The 25,324-nt window shown below is 31.8% G+C and overlaps 1 pseudogene; it reads right to left on the bottom strand.

Annotated features, from left to right (window-relative positions):
• Positions 1-1,820: 1,820 nt before the first annotated feature.
• Positions 1,821-23,427, bottom strand: LOC107938633 (germin-like protein 9-3; annotated as a pseudogene).
• Positions 23,428-25,324: the final 1,897 nt, after the last annotated feature.

The following is a 25,324-nucleotide window of genomic DNA, read 5'->3' as shown; positions in this document are numbered from 1 at the left end:
AACGGCGCCGTTTTGAGGGGAGGATCCGCGCGTCGACCCGACCCGGACCCAGGATCCGCGTGTTTTTATGCGGAGGGGAAAATTGCACTTTTAGCCCCTCCGCCTTTAAATGTCTTTGTAATTAGGTTTTTTTTTATTTTTTTAAATTCGCCCTGTAATTTATTTTAATTTCAATTTAACCCTTCTTGGACGACACCGTTTTAGAAGAGAAGGGAAAATTTCCCTTCCAGCCCCTCTATGTAATTTGCACGTTCAATTTGGTCCTCCAGACTTTATTTATTTGCGGATTCACCCCTATTTTTTTACTTCCGACCCAATTTAGTCCTTTCTCATATTTTTCTTAAAATCAGTATTTCTAATATTTTTTTATGAAATTATTGTTATTATTATATGTATATATAAATATGTTTCTTTTGCATGTATTTACACCTTAGAAAACTAATATTTTTCGTATATTTTAGACACATGTTTTATTAATTTTGATATTATCTTAATTATTTTAAACTTATATATTTTCATGGATGTATGTATATTTTTTATTTATTTCAGTAATTTGTCTATTAATTTATGTTTACATATTTTTATTATTATCTTGTCCATTTATTTGATATTTCGCAAGCCATTATTTTATTTATTTGTTCATATATTTGCATTATTTCTATGTTATCGTAGTATTTATTATTGCATTATATATTTAATATAGCATAACATTACATTTTATTTACTCGATTTTTAAAATCAAACTTTTTCAAAATGGATATTCTTTTAATTAAAATAAAAGCTCATTATTGGGAATTCAACACGTTGTGCCATAACGTATTGGATGTGACGCATTGATTTCTCGAAATGAAGATTTTTTTAAAAAATCATAAAGGAAATTTTCCGAGTTTGGGATTCTAAAGGAATTGTGCCCTAACGTATTGGGTGTGATTTCTTAAATCTTGGATAAGCGGATGTTCTTTTAAAGTGAAGGAAATATTCCGAGTTTGAGATTCTAAAGGAATCGTGCCCTAACGTATTGGGTGTGTTTTCTTAAATCTTGGATAAGTGGATGTTCCTTTAAAGTTTTTCATTATACGAATATTTTGACCTAACTCATTTTGGAGGAAATTAGAATTTTGTGCCCTAACGCATTGGGCGTGGCATTTTTGCTTCTCTGAATTGAGAAGGGTCTTAATACGTAATGTTTTAAGTTTTTTAAAAATTATATTTTTAAAATTTTCGACCTTAATACAATAATTAATTAACTAGGTACCAAATTTTTTTGGCGTAATGAGGGTGCTAATCCTTCCTCATACGTAACCGACTCCCGGACCCGTTTTCTAAAATTCGTAGACCAAAGCCGTTTTTTAGGTGATCCAATCACACCTCAATAAAAGATTGGTGGCAACTCCCAACTTTCATTTTTTGAAAGTCGACAACCAAAAATTTTTTGTTTTCAAAACAATGGTTTCGACAGATATCTTTGGTCTTTAATCATCTCTTAAATGAAAACTGGATCGGTTCAAATCATCTTAATACACCTTGTCGAAAGGAAATCAGACCATAGATTATCTCCTGGTTTCATAACTGAACCATTCAAGGAAACCATAGAAATTTTTAGTTGGAACTGCAAATCCTAATTTAAAAGTTGTTCCATTTTGCTGCAAAAAAATTGAAGCAGCCAAGCACTTTCACTATCTTAAGACTTGGAATTCAAGAACACTAGGGATTCATGCTATAACATGTTATTTGATGTTGCAACAAATACCAGAAATACATATGCGATTAAATCTTAAAACCCAGAAGTGAAATTATTGTTGATGCTCAAAATCCCCATCTCAGGCCTTAGGTGCAAACCCTGCTTTGAGCTTCTGAATTGTGTAAACATCTGTTTTGAAAGACTTTGCTAAGATATTATCATCAATGCCTGTTGCCAACAGTTGAAGGAACTGAGATAGTGCCAGCAGCTGCACTACCGTGTTAGTTACTGAGTAGAGAATGTGTTATTAGATACTAAGTAGAAAATGTTTGAACTACAGAATAATATTTTCATTCAAACTTTCTCATCTCTTTGATTGAATACATTGACTATGTATATATACTGATACAAGAGTGATTGTTCTTAACCAACTGCATATCAAACTGATTACCAGACTTCATAACAAACTAACAACCATAATAGTATTTATATTACTGTTAACATTCACTCAGCTTCTCAAGAGGTAAGACCTGAAGCAAACTTCGAAATCGAGCAAATAACGAGACAGACAAAGGTTTAGTGAGAATATCTACAACTTGATCACACACTGGTACTTCACCGATAACAAGAGATCCATCAGCCACTTTTTCGCGAACAAAAAACAGATCAAGTTCAACATGTTTGAATTTAGAGTGTAATATTGGATTAGCTGTAACAGCTACTGCACTTGAATTGTCACACCAAACTGTTGGGGGATCAGTAGAACTAATTTGTAACTCTGTTAGCAGAGAAACTAACCACGTAATATCAATAGAGGCTGCAACTAGACTTCTATATTCAGCCTCTGTTGTAGATCATGACACAACTTGTTGTTTCTTAGAACACCATGAAACGGGTGTATGATCGAAGTAGACACAAAACCCCTGTAGTAGATTGACGATCATCAAAATCAAGTCCCCAGTTGGCATCAGCATACCCAACCAAAGATAGTCTGTCAGATCGACGAAAAATCAGCCCATGAGTAATGGCACCATGCAAATATCTCAGGATACATTTCAAGGTTATCAAATGAACCGTAGTAAGTGCGTGCATGAACTGACATACACGATTTATAGCATAGGCAATATCTGGCTGAGTTAGGACCACATATCGAAGAGCACTAGCTAGACTTTTGTATTCAGTAGGCACTACACCAAAACAAGCTTTTAGCGGCACTAAAAGTATTTGGCGTCGCGAAAAACGCCGCTAATGATTGCGTCGCTAACTTTAGCGGCATTTTTTTTTCTAAAAACGCTGCTAAAGACCAAGACCTATAGCAGCGCTTTCACCATAAACACCGCTAAAGGTCATGGTCTTTAGCGGCGCTTTTCCCACAAACGTCGCTAAAGAGCATGACCTTTAGCGGCACTTTCCCGACAAACGCCGCTAAAGACCATGACCTTTAGCGGCGCTTGCCAAACAAACGCCGCTAAAGACCCTGATCTTTAGCTGCGCTTTTCGCACAAACGCCGCAAAAAGACCATGACCTTTAGTGGCGTTTTTTTTAAAAACGCCACTAATTTTGGCTGATTTGAAAAAAATATTTTTTTTATATTTTCAGCCCTCCTGTAAAAACAAATCAGAAGAAACCAAATCTAAGCCAACCGAAAGCAATAAATTTATATAATATTTAAAATTAAACGAATAATAAATAATAAATATCAATAAATAAAATAAAATTCGTATTATTCTTACAAAAATGTTAAAAGTTAAAATGATAATTAAAAGTCAAAATTGAAGTATATTTACACGGTAGTCTAAGACGGCGGTTGTTGCAACTGTCGAAACATCGTCATCATATTCTGAAGCTGCTGCTGGATTTCATCGTACTTTCTACGCTGCTCTACTTCCCTCGCTGCAGCCTCTGCTTTAAGCTGCAGCTGGAGTTCCTCATACTTTCGTTGAACCTTAGCTTCTCTCGCTGCTGCATCTACTTTAAGTCCTAAATTGTAACTCTTAAACCGGCCCTAAATCCTAAATTAACCATATATATACCCTAAACTATAATGATAACTAAATTAAATATTTTAAAATTAATACTATCGTATCTTTTACAATTATATTGAAATTATTTAATATATAAATTAAAAATCAATCAATTATGTACCCAAAAAATTTTAAAATTATTTTAAATAATAGTATTTTAATTTCTCCATTTTTAACAAATATTTTTCTATGTTTTTTTTATTTCAAATTATTTCTACGTGTCATTATTTGAAATTTATCCATTTTTAACAAATATTCAATTAAAAATAAATTGGATTTTAATTAATATAAATAAACAAATTACATAGCAAATAGATAGATAAAATGTTTTTGCGGCGTTTCTTCAAAAATGCCGCTAAAGGCCCCAACATTAGCGGCGATTCTTTAAAAACGCCGCTAAAGGCCCGAGCATTAGCGACGCTTCTTCAAAAACGCAGCTAAAGGCTCGAGCATTAGCGGCGTTTTTATAAAAATGCTGCTAAAGAACCGAGCATTAGCAGCGCATTTTCAAAAACGCCGCTAAAGTCCCGAGCATTAGCGGCGCTTCTTCAAAAACGCCGCTAAAGGCCCTAAAAACTCAAAAAACGGTGTCGTTGGGCTTTGGCTTTTTGCGGCGCATTCCAAAAAACACCGCTAATGCTTATTTTTAGCGGCCTTTTCCAACAATCACCGCTAATGCTCGACCTTTAGCGGCGTTTTTAGAAAAGTGCCACTAATGCTTGATTTTTAGTGGCGTTTTTTGTCCAATCGCTGCTAAAAACGCCGCTAAAAGCCTGTTTTGGTGTAGTGAGGATCTGTAAGCCGATCACCTTCATCCTTAGACAAAGTAGATGAACTAACCATCGGCGTATGAACACTCTTAGTATTAGTCAGAGAGCTCCTGTCAAGAAGGTCTCGAATGTATTTGCGTTGACATAAGTGCAGACTGCCATTGGATCCCTAAAAAATGATGAAGCTCACCCGTATCCTTTAAAAAAAACTTAGCATGTAGTTAATGAACAAAACAGTTAATTTTATCAGTCGAACTGCCAGTAATAATAATATCATCCACATAAACCAAGATATAAATAATGGACTTGTTTGAAACTTTAACGAACAAGGAAGCATCGGCTTTAGACATGACAAAACCAGTAGAGATAAGAAATTATTTCAACTTTTCAAACCAAGCACGAGGGGCTCGTCGTAAACCATACAAAGCCTTCGTCAGACGACACACCAAACGTAATACCCCCAAAATTTTTATAGTAAGATATTATTTTTGATATAGTAAGGAAATAAAGTGACAAAAAGGAGAATTTTGAGTTATGACAACATTGGGAAGTATATTATGACATATTAATTCAAGAAAGGATTAAATTGCAAAAGTGAGAAAAGTTTTGTTACCTAATAGTAAATACTCAAAATTTGAGGGGTTAAAATGTAAATATGAAAAAGTTTAAGGATCAATAGTGTAAATATTTTAAGGGTGGAATAATCTAGAAACTAAGGAAAATGGATCAATTGGGACCAAATTGAATAGATGAAGAATTATGAGGGACTAAATCATAATTTTACCAAATTAAGTGATGACTCAGGGATGGAATTTTAGAAGATCTAAAGGGCAAAATGGTCAATTAGAAGAGAGAGAAATCTAGAAAATAATGATAATGTTGGAGATATTTTAGATTAAATAAATAAACAAATATTAGTTTATTATATTTTGATTAGATTTTTTTCTTAATCATATTTTATTATTTTATTTACTGTATATATATAAGTGGAAAGAAAGATGGAGGCCATCATCCCACCATTTTTCCATGCATCAACCTGAGAAGGAAAGAAAGTTTTCCAAAAATTCACCATTTTCACTTAGAATTCAAAGAAATTTCCATAGCCACCAAGAGAGAAAATTGATAAGGAGACTATGGGGAGCTAGAATATCAAGTTAGATTCAAGAAATAGAGGCTAGAGGGGAGAGAAAATCAAGTTAAAGATTGAAATCAATAGAGCAAGGTAAGAACATCAAGATTTCTATATATTTTTGAGTTTGATATTATTGAAAAAGTATGAAATTGATGTTAATGTAGGGTTTTATTATATAAGGTTTTATGTTCTTGATATGTTAGTGAAGAAAAATAAGAGAAAGTGATGGGAAATACTATACAGAAAGGGAATAAGGGTATTATAAATTTAGTAATCAACATTTTGCACTAAAACAGTTTTGGACAGCAACAGTAAGTTAAATTTGAAAAATCACAATAAATAATAGAAAATGAATTAGAGGATTAAAAAAAATATAATTAAATCTTATTGAGTCTAGTTTCTCATAAAAGAAACAGTGTAATCAATGAAATTGTAAATTATAAGATATAATAAATTTTTTGAGACAAGGGCAGAATGAATTCGGGTTCCCCTATTCTAACTTTGGAAAATCATTACAAATTGTTAAAAAATGATTATGAGTTATAATTTATATTATTGGAATCCTTAATAAGTCTATTTTCAAAAGGAACAAACGATATCATCATCCGAATCTTGTACAAGGAGATAATTAATTTTTAGTGAATAAGGGTCGAAACTGTCAGACAACAGAACATGATGAATTTAAAGAATAAACTGTACTTATTGGCTAAACCAAAAATTATAAAAATTTTATGGTAAGAATATATTTGAGTCTAGTTTCAGATCAAATTAACGGATCTCAATTCAGAGTTCTGTAGCTTAAGATATAATGAATTTAGTGACTATGACTCAAGTGAATACCTTGTTATAAGTAAATAAGTAAATAGTGGTAATATATATATATCAAGGATGTGGAATGGAGTGGAGGAGGAGGAAAAATAATATATGTGAATATTCAGCTAATATGAGTTTATTTTAAAATAGCTAATTTACAAGTTTTAGGTTCAGGGACTAAATCGAATAAAAGTAAAATTTTAAGGGTAATTTTGTAACAATGTCAAAAATGACCAAATTGCATGAAATTAATTGTTTTATCATTTAAATTAATAAATTGAATGAAATATTAATTTAGATCAAGATTTGGGTGGAAATTTGAGAAAAATGGAAAATTACCAAAATGTCCCTGTATTTTGATATTTCTGCAATTTATCCCGGTAAGTTCGTGTAACTTGAATTATATTCTTAACTGCTTGAAATGTATGTTATTGATGTGAATATGATTTGAATGTTCATTGTATGAAAATTGATGAAACATTGATATATTTGATAAAAGGGAAAAAAATCTCGATTGAATGGAAGGAAAATTTGATGGATCTCTGAAAAGGAATTGATGGTAAAAAGGATCTAGCCTGGATGGGTGATCCTATCCTGATATAGTCCTCCCGAAGAATATGTGTGAAAAAGATCTAGCCCGGACGGGTGATCTTGATATAGCCCTCCCGAAGAATTTGTGGAAAATGGATTTAGCCCGGACGTGTAATCCGAATTAGGGTCTGAATTTAGCCTGGACTGGTAATTCAGATCCAAGCTCATTAGAGTAATTGTCGTTGTAGGGTATTTAGCCTGGACTGGTAATCCCGCTGTAAGAAATGAGGTTCGCGGGAGTGTGCTCTCTTGCAGGGGATTTAGCCTGGACGAGTAATCCCACTGTAAGAAATGAGGTTCGCAGGAGTGTGCTCTCTGAATTCGAAAATGTGCGCACATGAATATGAATTGACGGACCCGAATTTGTACACTAAAGTGTACCCCTGAAAATCCATCGAAATTTCGAGAAATTAAACGGGATAAAAATAGAAATTGATAAGTACTTAAAATCATGAAATTAAACTTGAAATACATAGAAATGATAATTATTTGATATACTAAAATATCACATGGAAAATACATGTATGTGAAACTTGCCTGATAATTATGCATATTCAAGATTATGAACTGCTACTGGAATAAATATACATTGAACTTATAAAAAAATTATGGTACATGAAATATTGTCATAATGAATTGAATAATTTATATTTAAGAAGAAAACAAGAAAATGATATGTATCATGACATGTAAATATGAGACTATTTTTGATACGTTGATACAAGGAAAATTGTGTGTATTGAGACGAGTAATAAATTTAAGTGAGACATGGCGAGAAAATAAGTTTGTCAATATCAAAGTACGCTAACCAATGTTGTTGCTTGAAGTTTAAGCAAGTGCCAAATTACTGTTGAATGATAATATGTTTAATTATAAGGTGCATTGGAATGTTAAAAGCTTAGATGAAAATATAATTGAGCTTATGAAAGAGTGGAAAGGTTTCAGTTATGCAATTTCTTATGAAAAGATTTGTTATGTGATACGCCCATATGAACCCTGCACCTAATTCAGAAAAAAAAATCTAAAATCTATATATATATATATATATATAAATATATATATTTAGGATTCTGCGAAAAATTCCCTATGATTCCAATATAATCCCAGTAGGTTCCTAATAAATGTTTTAGGCTTCGAGAGCCCAATAGAAAGACGTTATGATTATTTTCAAAATGTGAATAATAAATGATTCAGAATTATTGAAAATGTTCAGTAAACTCTGGTAATGCCTCGTGCCCTATTCCGACAATGGATACGGGTAGGGAGTGTTACAATTACTGGTATTAGAGCTACAGTTTAGTCGGTTCTCGGACTAACATAGCGTATGTAAGTCTAGCTATATATGTCGTATTACTACTCATGATAGGGTGATATCGGGTAATGTCGTATTACTTCCAATCGAGCTGTTTTCAAAAATGCTAAAAATTTTATATTGATGTGATTGAAATGTGTTTATGATGAAACGAAACTTAGAAAAGTATGAATAGAAGTTCATGATAAGTATGTGTTAATGTACGAAATGAGATAACCATAAGTTGAGATGAGAAATGTGGAAACGTAGAAAAAAAATGAAAGTTGATATGGTGATAAGCCCATCCGTGTTGGCTTGGTGTGCATATGATGTTATGTCCTCAACATATTTGATTAAGTAAATATGGTAAGCAACTATACACAAATAGATGGAATGTGTGTTTATGTACATTTGCTTGAATAAGTGTAATCAATATATATATTTGATAGAATCTTATGTTTAATTGTTAAATTAGAAATAATATGATGTTTTGTTTATGTCTTTATTATTGAACTATAAATATTATAATAGCATGAAAATTGAATTGGAAGATCAATTTGAGTAGAACACAGGAATTAGTACTTTCATTCAGTGATATGTGATGAATTGACAGAAAAGACCATGGTTTGACCATGGCAACATGTGAAAATGTGATTATGTGATTTCCGTGTAAGACCATAGCTGGGCTATGGCATCGGTAAGTGCTATGTGATTCTGTGTAAGACCATAGCTGGGCTATGGCATCGGTATGTGATATGTGATTACGCGTAAGACCATAGTTGGACTATGGCATCGAGAAAATAAAGTACTCAATTCCGTAAGACGTTCTCTAATTTGACAAATGTCAGTAAGTAAAATGGAAGCCAAGTATTGGAATTTAATTAGATATTAATATTGATCTCGAGTAAGTAAATCCATTGTGTGAAATTGTAAGTGACAGAAAATATTTGTAATAAATAGATGTGTTAATTTTCTTGGAATGAACTATGTGGTGATGATGGTATTACATTGATGATGAAAGCTAAGTCATAAATATATGTATTTATGAAAGTAAGTTAGAGGCTTTACGACCTCACCATCACCCCCTTATGAGTATTGCTTTATGACAAAAAAAAATTTTACGAGAATCAGGTTGAATAAGCTCATAAATGTGAACTAAAGAAGAAGCTAAATTTGATGAGACAAAATATTCAGGTATGATACCTAAAGAATGTATGTATTAACTGAAAGTTTTTTTGAATTGATTCTTGTTAGTAAATGGAATAATGTGAGATTTGTGATAACAAAATTTGTCAGAGAAATGATAATTAAGTGGTAAAGATGCCTGTGTGTGACGATTACAATCAAAATGAACACGATGATCTTTTCTGGATATTCTATATATTCTTTTATCCTCAGAGATATGTGTATAATTGTTCAGTTTCTAATGGAGTTCTTATGTTATGAGAATGTTAGCTAATTATGATGTTGACGAAAACCCTGTTGGTCTAGCCGATTTATGATCAGTTATTATTCTGTTTTGCATACATATTTAAAAAGTGTATTGTTTTGCTACAATGAAATTCCATAGCTGAAATGTGGTGATTTTGGTATCTTAACTTTTCTAATTTTCGTGTAAGGAATTGTCATCAATAAGGGTATAAATAATGAGAGCATAAACTTAAAATTGTATGATTGAATTTGTTTTTAGGTAAATTTGATTAAAGTTAATGAGTTCAATCAAAATATTTGTTTCCTTGAACTAATACGGTTAAAGGATCTTTGGTTTACATGCTAAAAGAATGTTGAAAGATTGTGTGTTTGAGTTGTATCCTCAGCATTAAGAAAATAGAATCTTGATATGTTAGTGTTTGATAGTTGAAATCAATACAGTTGTTTTATTAAAGTGAATTGAATTATCGAGATGTGATTTGAGTTATATGTATTTAAGAATGTCTTCAGCTAAGAGAATAAATTCTGTGCACTCGTGAGTATGAAGATAGATAGTCGAAATGAAAAAAATTATTAAAAAAATTATTACAATAAGAGAGTAGATATTCTTGATATAGTAAAACAAGGAAATTTCGAGGAAGAAATTTATTTTAAGAGGGAGAGAAAAGTAATACCCCGAAAATTTTTACGGTAAGATAATATTTTTGATATAGTAAGGAAATAAAGTGACAAAAAGGAGAATTTTGAGTTATGAAAATATTGGGAAGTATATTATGACATATTAATTCAAGAAAGGATTAAATTGCAAAAGTGAGAAAAGTTTTGTTACCCAATAGTAAATACTCAAAATTTGAGGGGTTAAAATGTAAATATAAAAAAGTTGAAGGATCAATAGTGTAAATATTTTAAGGGTGGAATAATCTAGAAACTAAGGAAAATGGATCAATTGGGATCAAATTGAATAGATGAAAAATTATGAGGGACTAAATCGTAATTTTACCAAATTAAGTGATGACTCAAGGATGGAATTTTAGAAGATCTAAAGGGCAAAATGATCAATTAGAAGAGAGAAATCTAGAAAACAATGATGATGTTGGAGATATTTTAGATTAAATAAATAAATATTAGTTTATTATATTTTGATTTGATATTTTTCTTAATGATATTTTATTATTTTATTTAGTGTATATATATAAGTGGAAAGAAAGATGGAAGCCATCCTCCCACCATTTTTCCATGCATCAACATGAGAAGAAGAGAGAAAGAAAGAAAGTTTTACTTTCTTTATAATTTGGTCCTTTCACCAAAAATTCACCATTTTCACTTAGAATTCAAAGAAATTTCCATAGCCACCAAGAGAGAAAATTGATAAGGAGACTATGGGGAGCTAGAATATCAAGTTAGATTCAAGAAACAGAGGCTAGAGGAGAGAGAAAATCAAGTTAAAGATTGAAATCAATAGAGCAAGGTAAGAACATCAAGATTTCTATATATTTTTGAGTTTGATATTATTGAAAAAGTATGAAATTGATGTTAATGTAGGGTTTTATTATATAAGGTTCTATGTTCTTGATATGTTATTGAAAAAAAATAAGAGAAAGTGATGGGAAATACTATACAGAAAGGGAATAAGGGTGTTATAAATTTAGTAATCAACATTTTGCATTAAAACAGTTTTGGACAGCAACAGTAAGTTCACTTTGAAAAATCACCATAAATAATAGAAATTGAATTAGAGGATTAAAAAAATAGAATTAAATCTTATTGAGTCTATTTTCTCATAGAAGAAACCGTGTAATCAATGAAATTGTAAATTATAAGATATAATAAATTTTGTGAGACAAGGGCAGAATGAATTCGGGTTCCCCTGTTCTAACTTTGGAAAATCATTAAAAATTGTTAAAAAATTATTATGAGTTATAACTTATATTATTGGAATCCTTAATAAGTCTATTCTCAAAATGAACAAACGATATCATCATCCAAATCTTGTACAAAGAGATAATTAATTTTTAGTGAATAAGGGTCGAAACTGTCAGACAACAGAATAGGGATAACTTTAAAGAATAAACTGTACTTATTGGATAAACTAAAAATTCTGAAAATTTTATGGTAAGAATATATTTGAGTCTAGTTTCATATAAAATTTACGGATCTCAATTCAGAGTTCTTTAGATTAAGATATACTGAATTTAGTGACTATGACTCAAGTGAACACCTTGTTAATAGTAAACAAGTAAATAGTGGTAATATATATATCAAGGATGTGGAATGGAGTGGAGGAGGAGGAAAAATAATATATGTGAATATTCAGCTAATATGATTTTATTTTAAAATAGATAATTTACAAGTTTTAGGTTCAGGGACTAAATCGAATAAAAGTAAAATTTTAAGGGTAATTTTGTAACAATGTCAAAAATGACCAAATTGCATGAAATTAATTGTTTTATCATTTAAATTAATAAATTGAATGAAATATTAATTTAGATCAAGATTTGGGTGGAAATTCGAGAAAAACAGAAAATTACCAAAATGTCCGTGAATTTTGATATTTCTGTAATTTAGCCTGGTAAGTTCGTGTAACTTGAATTATATTCTTAAATGCTTGAAACGCATGTTATTGATGTGAATATGATTTGAATGTTCATTGTATGAAAATTGATGAAACATTGATATATTTGATAAAAAGGAAAAAAAATCCCGGTTGAATGGAAGGAAAATTCGATGGATCTCTGAAAAGGAATTGACAATAAAAAGGATCTAGCCCGGACGGGTGATCTTGATATAGCCCTCCCGAAGAATATGTGGAAAATGGATTTAGCCCGGACGTGTAATCCGAATTAGGGTCTGAATTTAGCCTGGACTGGTAATTCAGATCCAAGCTTATTAGAGTTATTGTCGTTGTAGGGGATTTAGCCTGGACTGGTAATCCCGACAATACTCTATGAGTTTATATTACAAGGGATTTAGCCCGGACTGGTAATCCCGCTGTAAGAAATGAGGTTCGCGGAAGTGTGCTCTCTGAATTGGAAAATGTGCGCACATAAATATGAATTGATGGACCCGAATTTGTACACTAAAGTGTACCCCTGAAAATCCATCAAAATTTTGAGAAATTAAACGGGATAAAAATAGAAATTGATAAGTACTTAAAATCATGAAATTAAACTTGAAATACATAGAAATGATAATTATTTGATATACTAAAATATCACATGGAAAATACATGTATGTGAAACTTGCTTGATAATTATGCATATTCAAGATTATGAACTGCTACTGGAATAAATATACATTGAACTTATAAAAAAATTATGGTACATGAAATATTGTCATAATGAATTAAATAATTTATATTTAAGAAGAACCAACAAGAAAATGATATGTATCATGACATGTAAATATGAGACTATTTTTGATACGTTGATACAAGGAAAATTGTGTGTATTGAGACGAGTAATAAATTTAAGTGAGACATGGCGAGAAAATAAGTTTGTCAATATCAAAGTACGCTAACCAATGTTGTTGCTTGAAGTTTAAGCAAGTGCCAAATTACTGTTGAATGGTAATATGTTTAATTATAAGGTGCATTGGAATGTTAAGTGCTTAGATGAAAATATAATTGAGCTTATGAAATAGTGGAAAGGTTTCAGTTATGCAATTTCTTATGAAAAGATTTGTTATGTGATATGCCCGTATGAACCCTGCACCTAATTCAGAAAAAAAAATCTAAAATCTAAATATATATAATTAGGATTCTGCAAAAAATTCCCTATGATTCTGATTTAATCCCAGTAGGTTCCTAATAAATGTTTTGGGCTTCGAGAGCCCAATAGAGAGACGTTATGATTATTTTCAGAATATGAATAATAAATGATTCAGAATTATTGAAAATGTTCAGTAAACTCCGGTAATTCCTCGTGCCCTATTCCGACAACGGATACGGGTAGGGGGTGTTACACCAAAGGCTCACCATTTGGACCATATTAAACATATCCTAGAGGATGCTGCATGAATACTTCATTAGTCAGGTCTCCATTTAAAATATCATTATTTGCATCAACCTGATAAAGGTTTCAACCATTTGATACAGCAACAGATAGAATGGTTCGAATCGTAACAGGTTTGACTACTGGGCTAAATGTTTCTTTGAGGTCACACCTAGGAACCTGAGAACATCCCTTTGTTACCAACTGTGCTTTCCGACATTAACTGACCCATCAAGATTCTTCTTGAATTTGAAAATTCATTTGCACCCAATTGCTTTTCGACCAGGAGGTAGAGAAACCAGTTCTCAGGTAGAGTTGGCCATTAAAGCATCAAATTCAGCTTGAACAGTGCTTTTCCACTCCATATGGGCAAGAGCTTCTTCAACCGGTCGAGGCTCAAAATCTACAACATCAACTGACAACGCATTTGCTTAAAAATTCTTGCCTTCGACCGAGTAACCATAGCATGAGTATTTCCTACAAGAAGAGAAGAAATAATTAGAGACACACTGGATTGATTGACCAGACTAGCTTCTATGGATGAACTCGAAATACACTGCTCCTTTATATTGTTCCCAAATTCAGCCAGCGAATCAACGGAGACTGACTGACTAGGATGACACATAGCTGGTAACTCAACCGAAACAGATTGGTCAGAATGACAGTTTGGAGTAGGAGGCAAAGAAGCAGTCGTTAGTGACAAGATAGTGGTGTTGCTGGGTTCTGTAGTAGATTGATCAGAAGAAGTTCGAACAACAAGAACATAGGTAGGAGAACTGGAAGAGGATTCAAAAGTAGATAGGGCAGGAGAGCGAAATTGAAATCGACATTCATCAAACACAACATGACGAGAAATAACAATCTGGTGTGAGACATTGATAGCCCTTATGTTGAGAGCTATACCCCATAAATGTACATGGCTAAGAACAAAAATCCAGTTTGTGTGACATAAAAGGACGTAAGTATGGAAAACAACAGCAACTAAACACCTTTAAGTGATCATATGTAGGCTTATGACCATACAGATTCTGATACGGAGACTGATATTTCAGTACCGAAGTATGTAAATGATTAATAAGATGAATAGCACTGCAGAATGCATATCCCCAATAATCTATAGGTAGATTAGCTTGAGCGAAAAGTGTAAGACCAATTTCCATAATATGCATGTGTAATACCCCGAAAATTACTACAGTAAGAAAGTAAGATAATATCCTTGATATAGTAAAATAAGGAAATAAAGTGATAAAAAGGGTAATATTGAGTTATGTCAACATTGAGAAGTATATTATGACATATTAATTCAAGAAAAGATTAAATTGCAAAAGTGAGAAAAGTTTTGTTGCCCAAGAATAAATACTCAAAATTTGAGGGGTTAAAGTGTAAATATGAAAAAGTTAAAGGACCAATAGTGTCAATATTTTAAGGGTGGAATAATCTAGAAACTAAGGAAAATGGATGAATTAGGACCATATTGAAAAGGTGAAGAATTTTGAGAGACTAAATCACAATTTTACCAAATTAAGTGATGACTTAAGGATGGAATTTTTAAAGATTATAAAGGGAAAAATGGTCAATTAGAAGAGAGAGAAATCTAGAAGGCAATGATGATGTTGGTGATATTTTAGATTAATTAATTAAATAAATATTAGTTTATTAATATTTTAATTTGATTTTTAAATGATATTTTATTATTTTATTATTATTCTATTTAGTGTATATATGGAAGGAAAGATGAAGAATCTTCATCTTCTTCCCATGCATCCAACGTATGAAGAGAAAAGAAAGAAAGAAACTTTCTCTTCTTTACAATTTGGTCCTTTCACCAAAAATTCACCATTTTCACTTAGAAATCAAAAGAATTTTCATATCCATCAAGAGAGAAATATAACAAGGAGACGATGGGGAGCTAGAATATCAAGTTAGATTCAAGAAATAGAATTTGGAGGAGAGAAAATCAAATTAAAGATTGAAATCAATAGGACATGGTAAGAACATCAAGATTTCAATATATTTTTAAGTTTGTTTTTATTGAAAAAGCATGGAAATGATGTTATAGTAGAGTTTTATTAAATGAATTCTTATGTTCTTGATATATTAGTGAAGGGAAATAAGAGAAAGTGATGGAACATATTATAGAGAAAATGAATAAGGAAGTTATAAACTTAGTAACCAACATTTTGCACTAAAACAGTTTTGGACAGCAGCAGTAGGCTAACTTCGAAAAATAACCATAAATTATGGAAATCGAATTATAGGATGAAAAAAATATGGAATTAAATATTATTAGGTCTAGCTTCTCATAGAAGGAACGGTGTAAGTAATGGAATTGTAAATCATGAGATATAATAAATTATGTGAGACAAGGTCAGAATGAATTCGGGTTCCCCTGTTCTGACTTTGGAAAATCATAAAAAAATTGGAGAAAAATAATTATGGGCTTAAATTTATATTTTTAAAATTCTGAATGAGTATATTTTCAAGATAAATAAACAAAAACATTATTCAAATTTTGTACTAGGAGATAATTAATTTTTAGTGAAGAAGGGTCAGAACTGTCAGACAGCAGAATAGGGATGACTTTAAAGAATAAATTGCACTTATTGGCTAAACCAAAAATTCTGAAAATTTTATAGTAAGAATATATGTGATTCTAGTTTCAGATAAAATTCACGGATATCAATTCAGAGTTACATAGCTCAAGATATAAATAATTTTGTGACAATGACTCAAGTGGACAGCTTTGAATGAACAAATAAATAAATAGTGAAATTATAGATAATGTTACATATAAGCATGTTATATACATTAAGGATGTGGAATGGAGAGGAGGATTAGAAAAAATATATGATTATTCAACTAGCATGACTTTTCATTAAAAATGGCTAATTTGCATGTTTTAGGTTCAGGGACTAAATTGAATAAAAGTAATATTTTAAGGGTAAATTTGTAAAAATTTCAAAAAGTGACCAAATTGCATTAAATTAATTGTTTTATTATTTAAATTAATAAATTGAATGAAATATTAATTTATATCAAGATTGAGTGGAAATTCGAAGGAAAATAAAAAATTACCAAAATATCCCTGAATTTTGGTATTTCTGCAATTTAGCCTGGTAAGTTCGTGTAACTTGAATTATATTCTTAGATGATTGAAATATATATATTGGATTGAGAAATTGATTTGAATTGTGAACATGAGAAATTGTGAATTGAATGAAATGGAAATGAAGCTTTGAATTACATGAGTAAATATCGAGTCTCGTAGGCCCTATTTGTTATGAATATAATATTTCGAGGATATGTTGTAAAGAATTATAAAAGCACGTTAATAATTTAAAAGTTTTAATTCGGATGAAATTTTGTAACCTGGTTTAATACGTATGCAAATGTATGTCTACTAGTAATGCCTCATACCCTATTCCGGCGTCGAATACGGGTAAAGGATGTTACAATGTGACCTCGCCAGATTCGGCCATAACGTTTAGACCGAGTTTGGGGTGTTACAACATGTGTTTACGCTCAGTAACCCCATTTTGTTCTGAAGTATATGGATAGGAAACCCGATGAAGAATCCCATAACTAGCAAGAATTAATGTAAAAGCACGAAACTCACCACCCCAGTCACTCTAAAACTTTTTAATTTTCTTTCCAAATTATGTAACAATTATTTTCTGAAACTGAAGAAAACAGTCAAGTGCTTGAGACTTACGTTTAATCAAATAAACCCAGGTAAACCCACTACACATGTCTACAAACGAAACATAATACAGATTGCCCCCACAAGCAACAAAACCGGGCCCCCACAAATCGGAAACAACCAATTCAAACAATTTCATATATTTGGTATTAGAATGTAAAAATGATAATTTATGTACTTTCCCTTTTTGACAGGCAACACAAACATTTTCAAGACATTTTTTATTTGAAACAATTTGATACTTATCAAGAACATGTTTAACAATCGTAGCAGAAGGGTGACCAAGTCTGTTATGCCACAGAGTAAAAACATCATCAGTAGAAGAACAATCTTGAACCCCAATATTGTGAATAACAAGAATAGAATCAGATGAAGCTGGCGTATTAGCTGAAAACTGATAGAGACCATCACATACTTAGCCCCGTAACAAAGTTTCCTGAGTCTGGTTGTCCTTAATAACACAATAAGACAGATGAAATTCAAAAAAAACATTATTGTCAGTAGAAAATTGAGACACAGACATAAGATTCTTCTGTATGTTGGGCACACACAAGACATTAGACAGATGTAATAACTTCTTTGTTGTAGGCAGAACTATATTACCAATAGATGAAATTTTAATAGGAGTTCCATTTCCCATAACCAAATAAGAAGTACCTGAATATGGAGTTGTCGTATTTAACCCAGAAGCATTCTGACAGACATGATGAGTGGCCCCCAAATCTGGACGCTAGGACGAGGTCCCTACTTGCACAGGAACATACGAATCAGTGTTATCAAAATTAGAATCATACTGTGTGGCAGTCAAAAAATTGGATGCACAAAAATCAGGAATTCGGGGTAGCCCAACACCCTGTGAGGAGTCAAAATCAAATACTTGAGCACGAGGTTTAGTCCACCACGTAACCTCGAAACCATTATGTTGCCTAGAACTATCAAAGCCCACATAATTAGCAACGAGCTTAGATGAATTTTGTGCTAAATGTTGGCCAACATTAACCTGTCCATTATGCGACCCACTATGACTATTTAGCCCAAATGGCTAGCTTGAAATAGGTGGCCTGGGCACCCTAGCAGTGGGTTCAAACAGTTGTTGGCCCAAGTTACGCCCAAATTCGCGCTGCACATCATGCCCAAACGAAGGCCCAAAACCGCGCTCCATACCATGCCCAAAAACATGGCCCAAGTTACTCCCATAATCACGCCCATTATGTGACTGTACGCATGGGCCATAAGCTATTTGTGGGCCAGCTGTAGACCAGGTACAACCCCCAGCAACACAATTAAGGTTTCTCCAAGTTGAAACCCCATATCTAAAATACGACGGCACCCTTGATGATTCAACCTCTAGATGTTGCCTAGATCCATCATAGGCAGGATTACTAGGCAACATTTGACCAGTGTGACCGGAATGAAACCGCGTCGGAGTGGACTCGCTCGGACTGTTGTAGTCACAGTTGAACCAAAAGAAGCACCTTTGAGCGAGATGACCATAGCGACTACAGATTTGACACTACACCCGAAGACGAAACCCGCGCCCACGCGAGCCAGAAGAGAAGTGACCACCACGCCTAGGACGTAGAGCCGACTCAGCCACCGCCACAACCGGAGAAGCTTCAGCCAAATTCTCATGCATCGGCACGTCTTGCACCGCATGTGTCTGACGAGACTCAAACTCCAACAGCACATTAACCAATTGCTGAAACGAAAGTGTCTCCAACGAAAATGAGGCAAGGGTTAATACTGCATCAAAATCAGACAGAAGACCAGCGAGGATCACTTCTACCTTTTTGGCCTCCAAAACGACAGATCTAGAGGCCTCAAGCAGAGCACAAGTGTTTTGAACCAGTGGAGGCAATGTGCCTTTCTTTAGTTAATGCAACTCATGCTTGATTCGTGAACTTTTAGCACCAGTGGAGGCAGCAAACAGCCGATTGGCAGTAGTCTAGATATCACACACCGTTTTAGTGGCAGTAAACGAAGACAACAAAGACACATTAATGGTAGATAAGAGCCAAGATGTAACACCCCCTACCCGTATCCGTCGCACCCGTATCCGTCGCCGGAATAGGATATGAGGTATTACCAGATTTTACTGAATAATTTTTTTTAACTCAATATAACCCCTTTATAAATATCTAATCCTCCCTGCAAATTTTAAACCGAGACGAAGCCAACACAACCAATCCATTTCAACATATTTTCAAGATAGATTTATTGTATTCATAAGATAATCTCATCACATGCCAAAACTAAAATTTGTTAGCCATACCAATGGCTAACCATACATTCATTCCACATTAACATCTACTTTACTAGCTTATACATGCCATTGATTTCCAAAATAAGTTTCTTTATGTATCGAGATCTTGACGTTGATAGTGTGATGCTTCTCCGACCAAATCCGACCTCCGAGATCTTAACACTACAAAACAGGGGAAAAAGAAACAGGATAAGCACTTTGTGCTTAGTAAGCTCATGTAACAAGAATTATACTTACCTAATATTTTTCATACAATGTAATAAACATTCATACACCCATTCCATACATTATTCGCCTATCATGCACAAACTCAACATTCAAATTAGTCCAATAATTTCCATGTATCAATAATTTATACCATGATTGATGAGCTCATCAATTCCATGATTTCCATTTCCTTGTTATTTTTCCATATTTATCCCGTTGAACTACTTGGAATTTCGATGGATTTTCAGAGGTACACTTTAGTGTACTAATCCGGGTCCGTCAATTCATATTCATGTGCGCACATTTCCATTTCAGAGAGCACACTCCCACGAACCTCATCCTTACAGCGGGATTACCAGTCCAGGCTAAATCCCCTGCAACGACAATTACTCTAATGAGCTTGGATCTGAATTACCAGTCCAGGCTAAATTCATACCCTAATTCGGATTACCCATCCGGGCTAAATCCATATTCCACATATTCTTTGGGAGGGCTATATCAGGATGGATCACCCGTCCGGGCTAGATCCTTTTTACCGTCAATTCCTTTTCAGAGATCCATCGAATTTTCCTTTCATTCAACCGGGATTTATTTCCTCTTTTCATCAAGAATATCAATAATTCATCAATTATCATACAATAAACATCTAAATCATATTCACATCAAGAAAAATATATTTCAAGTATTTAAGAATATAATTCGAGTTACACGAACTTACCTCGATACTTGTTCGTAAATAAAAATCTACTAATCCCGAACTTTTTCTTTTCCTCGATCTAGATTCGTATTTGAATTTTCCGGATCTAAATAAATAAATTTGATCATTAATCTAATACATTTCATGTTCATATGTAACATTCTCTAAAATTCCATTATTATTTATAGTGCATTCAAAGCTGTCTTACTGAGTCACAGTCATTAAATTATTTATATCTTGAGCTACGGAACTCCAAATTAAGATCCGTTAATTTTCCCTGAAACTAAACTCGCTTATCTTCTTATCATAAAATTTTCAGAATTTTTTTCCTATCCAATAAGTACAGTTTATTCTTTAAAGTTTCCCCTGTTTCATTGTTTGACAGTTCCGACCCCTCTTCACTAAAAATTAATTATCTCATTGTACAGAATTTAGATGATGTTTCTGTTTATTTCTTCTAAAAGTAGACTCATTAAGTATTCTAACCATATAAATTATAACTCATAATCATTTTTTTACAATTTTTAATGATTTTCCAAAGTCATAATAGGAGAACCCGAATTCATTCTGACCTTGTCTCACAAAATCTATTATATCTCATGATTTACAATTCCATTTATTAAACCATTTCTTCTATGAAAAACTAGACTCAACAAGATTTAATTTAATATTTTATTCATTCTCTAATTCGATCTCTACAATTTTTGGTGAATTTTCAAAGTTGGACTACTGCTGCTGTCCAAAACTGTTTTAGTGTATGATGTTAATTACCATTTTTCCCTAAACTTTTAATAAATGATAATTTCATCCCTGTTCAATTAATCTCTCAATTGAGCTGATTTTTCTCAATTAACACTTTATCCCATCACTTTAAACTACTTTATAAGCTTTGGAAATCAGAATTTTAATACTAGTCTTTAATTCCAAACTTTTTCACAATTAGGTCCTATAAATCAATTTCTATTGAAATTACCTAATAAAATCATCTCATAAACAAATTAAAGCTTCACTTTCATCCTATTTCATCATAAAATTCCAGCACATATTCATAGAAACTTTCCATTTCATTCATAAAATCAAAAGCTAATGAATTTAGTAATAGGACCTAGTTGTAAAAGTCTTAGAAACACAAAAATTACAAGAAAAAGGCAAAGATTAACTCACTTGGTGCAAAAATTATGAAAAAAACAGCTTGAAGAAACCCTTAGGACGCTTTTGGCTGATGAGAATGCAGAAAATATGAAGAGAATTCTAGATATTCCACTTTAGTCCTAACTTTTAAAACAATTTTTGCAATATTCCAATTTTACCCTTAATTCTTCAATTCTCCTGATTTTTCTCAGCGTATGCCGCCCAAAATATCTCCTTTTGGGGTTATTTTCAATTTATGTCCCTTCTCATTTAACAATTGAGATATTTAATCCTTCTAGTAACTTTTACACCTTTTCAATTTAGTCCTTTTTACGTAATTGACTATCCAAACATTAAAATTTTCTAACGAAATTTTTATACCATATTACTAATATTTCATAATTATTTATAAAATTATTTTTGACTCGGTTTTACGAGATCAAAGTCTCGATACCTTATTTTTACCCAATTTCTTCAATAATTTCTTTTTCTAACTAACCACTAAATCGGTAAAATTTTTCTATCGATATTTTCATACGATTTTCCTATCATATCAATATTCATGCAAAAATATTAAAATAAATTTATCTTTAAATCGAATTTGTGGTTACGAAACCACTATTCTGATAACTTTGAATTTGGATCATTACACAAGAGGCTAAAAGCTTATCTTGTTGAAGAAAGGCAGTCGCATCTGGATTTGAAGCTAGTGTACCATCCGGAGATGCCACGGACCTAGGCGAAGCAGGTAGAGTACCATCCAAAAAACCTTGCAGCTCATGTCCTTCTATAATTAGTCTAATAAGTTACTGCCACTGCACAAAGTTTTTCTCATCTAATTTTACTGTGTTTGTCGAGGAAAAGCTTGAATCAATCGCGAACTAGAAAAAGATGGAGTAGAACGATCAACAAATATGGAGTCTTGTGAATTAGCCATAAAATAGCAGTGGACATTGACACCAAGAGGAACTAAGCGACTAATACCATGTTAGGTACTGAGTAGAAAATGTATGAACTACAAAATAATATTTTCATTCAAACTTTCTCATCTCCTTGATTGAATACATTGACTATGTTTATATACTAATACAAGAGTGACTGTTCTTAACCAACTGCATATCAAACTGATTACCATTTAACCAACTACATATCAAACTGATTACCAGACTTCATAACAAACTAACAACCATAACAGTCTTTATATTATTGTTAACATACTCAAAGTTGAAACCGCGATCACGGAATCATTCTCTGCACAGTTGAACTGATAGTGGACTAATCCTTTTGGAAACACAAAAATGTCACCAGCTTGAAGTCTTTGAGTGAACAGCTTGTTAGTAGTGTCAACAAATCCAACTTCAAGTATGCCATAGGTGAGAAACAAAAGTTCAGTTGCACGAGGATGAGTATGAAAAGGGTTAACTGAACTAGCACTACTGTAAAACAACATAGGAATAACTTTGTCCATTAAGGGCAGGGAATTCAGCCATGGTTGCTTTTGTTACAATGAAATTTGTTGGTGGATAAGAGGTAATGAGTGGCCTCATACCAGTATAGGTGAAAAAGTTTCCATCCAATAGAGTGACATTGACTCCAAATGGAACCACAAAATCAGAGGTAATATCAAGATCTCCACTTATTTTTGATAAAGGGAAGGCAAGAACTAGTACTGCTAGGAAGAATTGTTGCTTGATGGTCAAGGCCATAGTTGAAAAGCCTTGGAAACAATCCTTCTATGTTTTGGAAAGAGTTCCATATGTGTGTGTATATATGGAACAGTTTCTTAGTATTGCCAATTAGATATCTGTTTGATTATTACTCCTTAAAAGTTGATGAAAAAGACAAGAATTATGGACATGGCAACTATAGGCTCAAAATTTCTTGTCTATGTTCTCAGGTTTTGTTTATTGGGGAATCTGGGATGTTCCTTAGCAGATTCAGATGATTTAGTTAAAGGCATATCCATATTTCCTGTCTTCAATTCTCCGGTGGAAACAATTTCAACTAGTCCCTAACTACTAAAATAATAACAAATAAATAATTTATTATTGAAATAATATGATATTAAAATTAGGGTAAATTACACCAACAGTCACTCAACTTTGATGCAGCTGACAAAACAGTCACTTTGATTTCAATTCAGTCACTCAACTTTCAAAAAATGACAAATCAATCCTACTAACCATTTTTCGTTAGTACTTTGCTTACTGCGAAGTTGTGGTGGGCTGCGGCCTTTGCCCTCGCATATCCCCCTATCTTGCCACTTGTATTTTATTTTAACAAAAATTTAGGTCACACACCTCTAACACTCTCATTACCATAATTAAAAGCTTGATGGTCTTTAAGTGAAGATCATTAATTATGGAAATAAATTGCAGGTTAAAATAGTAGGATTAGGGATCAAATAAGAGTCGATTTTTTAAACTCTTTTAAAATTTTTATTTATTTGGTACATATTGCATATGTGTTATTATTATTAATTTTAAGAATTATATTTTATTATTTATTATTTATTATTTTTAAACACAAACTTATATTTTAAATATATAATTTTTACACATATAAATATATAAAAAAATTTCTACTATCACTAAAATATTTGTTAAGAGGGTTTAGAAGGGTAAATTTTTATAGATTTTATATGAATAGTAGTTAAATGAGTAACATAAATCATTCTATGGCATAGAATTTAAACTCCAACTAGAATTAAATCTCGGCTTGACTCCGGGGTGTTAAAAAAATTATTATTAATTAAATATATTATTTTCAATAATATAAAATATTTATATATTTTTAAAATACTTTAATTTTATATTTTAAATAATTATTTTTTACTTTTATTTAGGCTTAATGCTCAATTTGATTCTTGGACCATATTACCAGCTTAAACCCAACTTTTATAAAAGTGTTAAAAAATCAATTAGTATTGTTTAATTCAAAATATACCACGTGACATCTCTAACCATTTAAATTGAAATTTATTGAAATATTTCAAAAATATAAAAATAATTTTAAAACGTTAAGATTTTTTTTTAAATACCATCGACTTTGGCCGGTGTTGATCATCGTTGCACAAATTTTATTTTGAATTTTAATATACTTTTTAAAAAAAATCAAATTCTTCTATAGAAATTATATTTTTTTGCAATTTTTTTAAATATTTCAGTTTTTCTAGAATTTTTTTTTCAATTTTCCAAAGTTAATCTTTTTCAAATTTTTAATTATGAGTCTATTATTTTGAATTCTTAGAATGCTTTATGTAGTTTTGGTGTTTCGCAAATAAAATAAAATTTATTACATATTTTTAGAATATATTTTTTTTAAAATTTGAGGTTTTTTGTAATTTTTTTAAAAAAGTTAACTATTTTTTTAATTTTGACTTTTCAAAATTTACATTTATATATTTTTGAAATTTTAAAAAAAAATATTAAATTATATGTTATATTTTAATTTTTTTAATTGATATAATGTACATTATATAAAAAAATAAAAAAGAAAGTGATGTGATTCATTTTAATAGCTTCACGTGCTAATTTTTTTCCCTAATCGTATGGATTAAAATATATAATGAAATAATAGTTTAAGTATTAAAAAAATATTAAA

This window comes from Gossypium hirsutum, chromosome D01 (assembly GCF_007990345.1).
Source record: "Gossypium hirsutum isolate 1008001.06 chromosome D01, Gossypium_hirsutum_v2.1, whole genome shotgun sequence".
Taxonomy (NCBI): domain Eukaryota; kingdom Viridiplantae; phylum Streptophyta; class Magnoliopsida; order Malvales; family Malvaceae; genus Gossypium; species Gossypium hirsutum.
The sequence above is the reverse complement of the archived record's forward strand: the minus strand, read 5'-3'. Positions and strand labels throughout refer to the sequence as shown.